Source organism: Lampetra planeri, chromosome 15, assembly GCF_965212315.1.
Source record: "Lampetra planeri chromosome 15, kcLamPlan1.2.h2, whole genome shotgun sequence".
In the NCBI taxonomy this organism is placed as follows: Eukaryota; Metazoa; Chordata; class Hyperoartia; order Petromyzontiformes; family Petromyzontidae; genus Lampetra; species Lampetra planeri.
In genome coordinates, this window is record NC_136121.1 from 6049760 (window position 1) to 6055759 (window position 6000).

At 46.8% G+C, this 6000-nt stretch overlaps 1 protein-coding gene across 2 annotated transcripts in view; it reads right to left on the bottom strand.

Moving 5' to 3' along the window:
- Positions 1 to 5388, bottom strand: part of LOC144722622 (mothers against decapentaplegic homolog 1-like) — a 42243-nt gene extending 36855 nt beyond the window's left edge. The window contains exon 1 of one of the 2 annotated variants that reach the window (XM_078600866.1): positions 5305 to 5388. The gene's annotated coding sequence lies outside the window, so the exon portion shown is untranslated. Of the gene's footprint in view, positions 1 to 5106; positions 5266 to 5304 lie in introns of those variants that run through there. The other variant, XM_078600865.1, reaches the window with a different exon arrangement.
- Between the last annotated feature and the right edge of the window lie 612 nt (positions 5389 to 6000).

Sequence of the window (6000 nt, forward strand, 5' to 3'; positions counted from 1 at the left end):
GCTCGATTGCGTCGTGGGGCCTCCGGTTACAGCGCACCGTTCTCTTCCATGCACCCTCCCCTAAAGCCATTTGTAGAAAACGTTTGAAAGCGTTCGTGGAACGGAAGTGCGGGAGAAACCACATTAGCACTGTTTACTGTTTTGATTTAAAAAGCGGCTAATGGTGCGCTGGTACGCTTTGCGAGGCCTCGATGGTTTCGGAGTATTATCGATACGCGCGCTACATTTTAATCGCAACGCGATCTGACGGCGCAATACAGCGACACAAACGAGAGGAGTCCGTGTCAGATCTGTGGCCGCCCCGAAACATCACAGCTTAGCGCGTGACAATCGCCGCAGGAGCGTTGCAGAGATTTTTTTCAAGACGTTTGCATGCCCGCAATAAAACACCGCGCCTTTCGTCACGTTTTCCCACGTGTAGTAACTCATGTTGCTTGTTTTATTTATCATAAAGTGTTAACTAGGTTGGCTATCCTTCATGCAAAACTCCCTCTACCTGAATACTCGTGAGCAAACCAAACATTGCTTAATAAAGAGCTTTCTTTGAGGAATTTTAAGCAAGCGCAAACATAATGCAATGCCAGGTTAACATTTTTAATATTCAAGGGTTACGCTGAAGGTTTACCAAGATGAGATGATGAGGCTTGATGAGATCGACTCCGGAGTGCAGTATTAAGGTTCGACACGTACATGCTCCCTTCAAAACACACCGTCACCACGGCAAGCAAGATGGCACATTTAAATTAACTGCAAAGGAGGCACTTCACTTGGACTTATCCAAGATAAAATATTACGGAGTCACCACTCTTAACAACGCCAACAACGGTGCCATTTAGCGACAAAGACAAAAGTGTCTCAAGACCCTTTATCGATGGGGGTGCTGCATTGGGATGTTTGGTCAATTGCATTAAAGAGTTGTTTGGTATATGGGAGAAGACTAGAATACCTGAAGGAAACCCACCCATACAAGAGATGGGGGTGGGGGCAACACTCAAAATATCCCCACGGATACATTTTAAAAATCCTCGGCTTAATTGAAAATCCGTAAGAGGTTTTGTGAGTTAGATCGCGTAATATGCAATACGCAATCTAACCCACAAACCTCTTATTGATATTGGTCGCGAAAGCAGACGTGTTAAACTTTAATGGAAATCTCCGGGCCACTTCACAGACCAGGTATACAACCCACCGGTATTCCTCGGTAGTCTCCAATTCAAGCACTTCCAAAATCCGACAAGATCTTAGGGGCAGTGATGGCGATGTGGTTAGCAGCAAAAGGTATCTTAGGCCAAGTTTCCTTTAACATACCCTCCATCATGAAGCCCAAACACGGTACCCGTTTGGCTGTCAGCGCACTGCTGATGGACAGCTATGTTTAATATATTTTAGGTAAAGCCCTTTGCCAATCCACTGCTGGATGAAGGCCATCACGCTGGTAAAACTGCAGTCCGTGTAAGGGAAGCTCCAGGGACCGTATTCTTAGGTTTTTTCGGTAAAGTCACGTAGGTAAAACATTAAAATTAATAAAAGTAAAATAAAATAAAAATCACGACGTTTCGGAGGCAACACAAGCTTCCGTCTTCAGGTGGAACCGTCACAGCCACGACAGTTGTCTCAAGTCGCGTAAGTCGCGAAAGCCTACTTGATACAGCTGTCGTGGCTGTGACGGTTCCACCTGAAGACGGAAGCTTGTGTTGCCTCCGAAATGTCGTGATTTTTATTTTATTTTTTTATTTTACTTTTATTAATTTTAATGTTTTACCTACGTGACTTTACCGAAAAAACCTAAGAATATGAATCCTTGCAGTCACGAAAGCTTCAAATCTAGAACTCCAGGGACCGGTTTAGCCGTCACTCGCCACTAATGTCACCCAGAGCTGGGATTTGATCAACTCAGGTGGCAAGGTTAATAGCGTAGTGTGGCAAGCAGTGCGTCAGTGCTCCATTAGCTACGCTTAGCTTGTCACAAACCTACGCAAAATGTTATCACGATGACTCGCGCCGTGCTCCTGGGGTTATAACAGAACAAATGCCTTTTGTGACAAAATTACAAGACAGAGCAGGCAGCCCAGTGAACAAAAGTCAAATCCAAGGATAGTTAAAAAAGAACACACACGAGACCGCTTGACAAGTGTGTTTTAAATTTAAAAAGAGAGAGACGTCTGGAAGACATCGGTGGGGTAAGCAAAATAAATTCACCGAATGCCGCAGCAAATTTGGTGTGCGTGCGTTTAACAACTCAAGTCTCAAGAGAAAGAGAGAGATGGCTTTGCGCGGATTTCATTGGTAGCAGATTATGCGCACATTGAAGGCAGGGGAGAAGTCTTCTGCATGTGCTTCGCGATGACACGAGCACGGGCTGCTCGCATCAAACATCCATCCAGACGCGATGGGGGTCATAGCCGTAATCAGCCGCCACTCTTCAAGATAGAAACGGCGCTTCCAACTTACAGACGTGGGGTAAACTTGCACGGCAGAAGCGAACAGGGATTTTTGGGGATTTCGGCCTCGACTTGCAGTCGAAAGATACTCGACTTTGGATCTCATTAGGCCGTGGAGGCATGCAATAATGTTTCTCTGATAAATGTCAGCGTTTTTGGACTGCAATAAAGAATGCACGTTACGCATTTTACACGGACCTTAAATTAAGGAGGGGTCAACAAATAACAATTGTCAAAGCAATCAAGGCCAACCCACACTGACGGGGGAGGTGGTGGTGACGAACAACTCTACCAGAATAAACTACGACAACGTTTGACACCACGCCTCGTATTCGAGTCATCAAAGTCTGTTGCACACCAACGCAATGCGCCATTGAGAGCGATATACACGACCGGGGGACCTCAACAACGAGCGAACTTTTTGGAAAAGTGTCGCAGAGCTTTTCCCACCTGATGGCGGACGCTTGTGTTGCGCCCGAAACGTCGTGATTTATTTTCAACCTACGTGATTTTACCGAAAGAACCAAAGAGTATTGATTCCTGCAGTCACGAAAGCTTCAAATCAAGATTGTAGCAGAGCTTGAAAACTCACACACACACACGCTGCACATCTGAGCAGGGACACGAGGCAAGTAGACAGACAGACAGGGGTTTAAGTGGCACATCCCTTGACAGCAACGAAAATGTGTCCCCATGTACACAGGAAACTAGCAGCAGCGCGTCATTGCTCAGGCCTACTGACCGAAACGTCGGTGTGCAATTTGCAGAAGCAGTTGCAGTAATTTACGTTCAGAAAAGAAATCAATGCCAAAAGCGACATCAGTGTAGCTGACATATCCTGCAGCACAGTATTTACTTGTGGTCAAACATACATTCTATCGTACAGAAGCGTATATAGTAGTACTTTTCTATACAATACTGTCGTTTTAGGAATATACATTCATCGGTACACCGAGCAATGCAACAACGGTATATATATTAGTATGTACTGTACTGCGTATGGAGTATTGAATGTCTAAACAGTGATTGAGTGCTGTAACATACGCCTACACTACTACAATCTTCAAAGGTTAGTGTATAGTAGTACAGTAACGGTGTACAGTACGGATGCGTTGTTTTCATTTCGTTCCAGATTTCAACGCATTTCTAAGCTTCACAGAAATACCGATATGTAATTTACGTATACAATAACAATCTAAAAGTTGCATACAAACACACACACACACGTTGTCCTTAAAATACAGAACGAGCCAGAACAAATGCAATATCATCTTCGTTTCATTAGCCACAGATTTATCTACAAAATTAAAGCTCAACATTTACATTAGTTAACGTTTGGCAGTTTCTGTAACATTTTCTCGACGTGTCATTTTAGTAAATAATAACCTGGGGGGACGGACACACTCTCTTCGGCATCCAACTTGCAAAAATACGTGAACATCACGAGATATAATATCAGTTAGCTAAAAATAAACAGCTCGGGCTCACACTTTAAGTCGCAAAACAACAAGTCACTTGATTTTTTAGACTGGCCACATTTTAAAAAACGAAGCACAATTAACCACAAAGCATCTGCAACAAACATGAGTTTGAGGGACACAGAGAGAAAGCCATCCACCAAAAGCCAACATTTAACCAAACTTCTACTAAACTCTGCCGGGCTAAACTTAAAATTCCATTCCGACCAGATAAGAATGATAGGGAAAGGAAAAAAGAGGGCTTCAGTTTCGAGATCACAAACGATAGCAACTACCATACAGTAGTGAACATCAACACAACAACACACACACTTCATTGTAAAAGCGGTAACGGATCCGGCTTCTTGTACAACATATCAGGAGTGAATGTTTATACAAACTACACATATGTAGAACATAGTTTGATATTGTTAAAAGGGTACACGTGAACGTACGGGTCACAAGTGATAGCAAAGTACTTAAGACTGCCCATGAACAACACGGTAAGTGTAACATTAAATAGGTCCCCGGCCTATTTTCTTGAAATATAAAGGAATGTTAGACTGTGTTAGACTTTGTGCATTTAGGACGCTGTACATGCAAAGTTGATACCCTTTTTGGTAAATAAGCGATGGCTTTGTGATTTACATTACACTTAATGCTTTCGCAGTACTGCATACGCCTGCTGCGTGTTAGTTTTACAATATTTCATCGTGCGTAAAGTGTTGCAACTTTACATTTAACAACAAAAACCAAGCTTTTCCCTTTGTTTTTAACGTCTAAGAAAACCACCCAAAAATAGATCTCCACACGCGGCCTAAACACTAAAATCCACCCCGCAAAAGTTGCGTCGGTCACGCACTTTACTACAAAGCGACGAGTTTTAAAAAGCGTTAATTAATCGCGTTAAAGGCGAAGTATACCGCTGCTCTTTACACACACACAGGAGGATGATGATGAGGAAGATGATGATGATGATGTTGGTTACAAAGTAACGAAAAGTAACGAAAAGTATCTCGGCTCGTGCGTCGGGGGGGCCTCAAACCGCGTTAGATTCGAGCTCACGCGGTCGTTTAAACCCCCTCACGACGACGACATCGTCATCACCGTAACGTTATCAAGTTGAGTTGTAACGAAAGCACGAGAGAGAGAGGAGAGAGAGGAGAGTTCGTCGCGACACGAAGCCTCCTCGTTGTCCCGAGCCGTACCCGCAAGACGCCATGTTCGCAGTGGTTGGTTGGTTGGTGGTGGTGTGTGGAGAGAGAAAAAAGTGCTCACTCCCAAGCCGCAAAGTCGACGCAGAAACACACCGCACAGCCGCCAAAGTCGCTTCCAAGCGTACGAATAAAGTTGATCGGCGATAATAACAACAACAACAAAGTCGCTGAGCACGCGAAGCCGCTCACCTGAACACGGGGGGGGGGGGGCAAAGTCGTCCCCTGCACTTCGAAGCAACTCCGCAACACTGCGCGGAAGAACGCCCCGGCCGCAGAATGGGGTGGGGGCGGTGACGCGGTCCCGGCTTGGGGGGGGGGGTGAAAAGTAGGCGTGGCCTAATCGACTTTATGGGCGTGTCTCTACGGTAGGTGGGGGGCGGGGCGGGGCTGCCGCTCGCGTCTCTGGGCGGAGACGTGGACGGGGTGGGCCGGGGGGTGCGCGGGGGTGGGGGGTTGGAGAGCCGCGTCACGCCCCCCAGATTAATGCGCGGGCCGGGTGTGGTGAGGGGAGGTGGGCTGTAGTTGGAGCGGGGTGGGGGAGGGATGCGGGGGCGAGTGAGGGGCGGGGCTAACCGGCGCTACTTTTCCCGCGTGCACACAAACGCGCCTTTTGTGTGCGCGCGCGCGCGGGCGGGGGAACGATTCGCCCCCCCCCTCCCCACCCCCCGCTGCCCCCCCCTCCCCTCATTCCACCCCCACCCACTTACACCTTAAGAGAGCAATGGGGCATTCATTCCCAAGACAACCTGCCCGCCCATAGCTATGCACGATGCAATACACACGTGGGGGGTGGGTGGGTGGTGGTGGTGTTAAGTCTGCTGTAGACGTTCGTTCCATGTGCCGCGACAAATCCTCAGACTCGTGTCTCGAGAAACTCATCCGTCG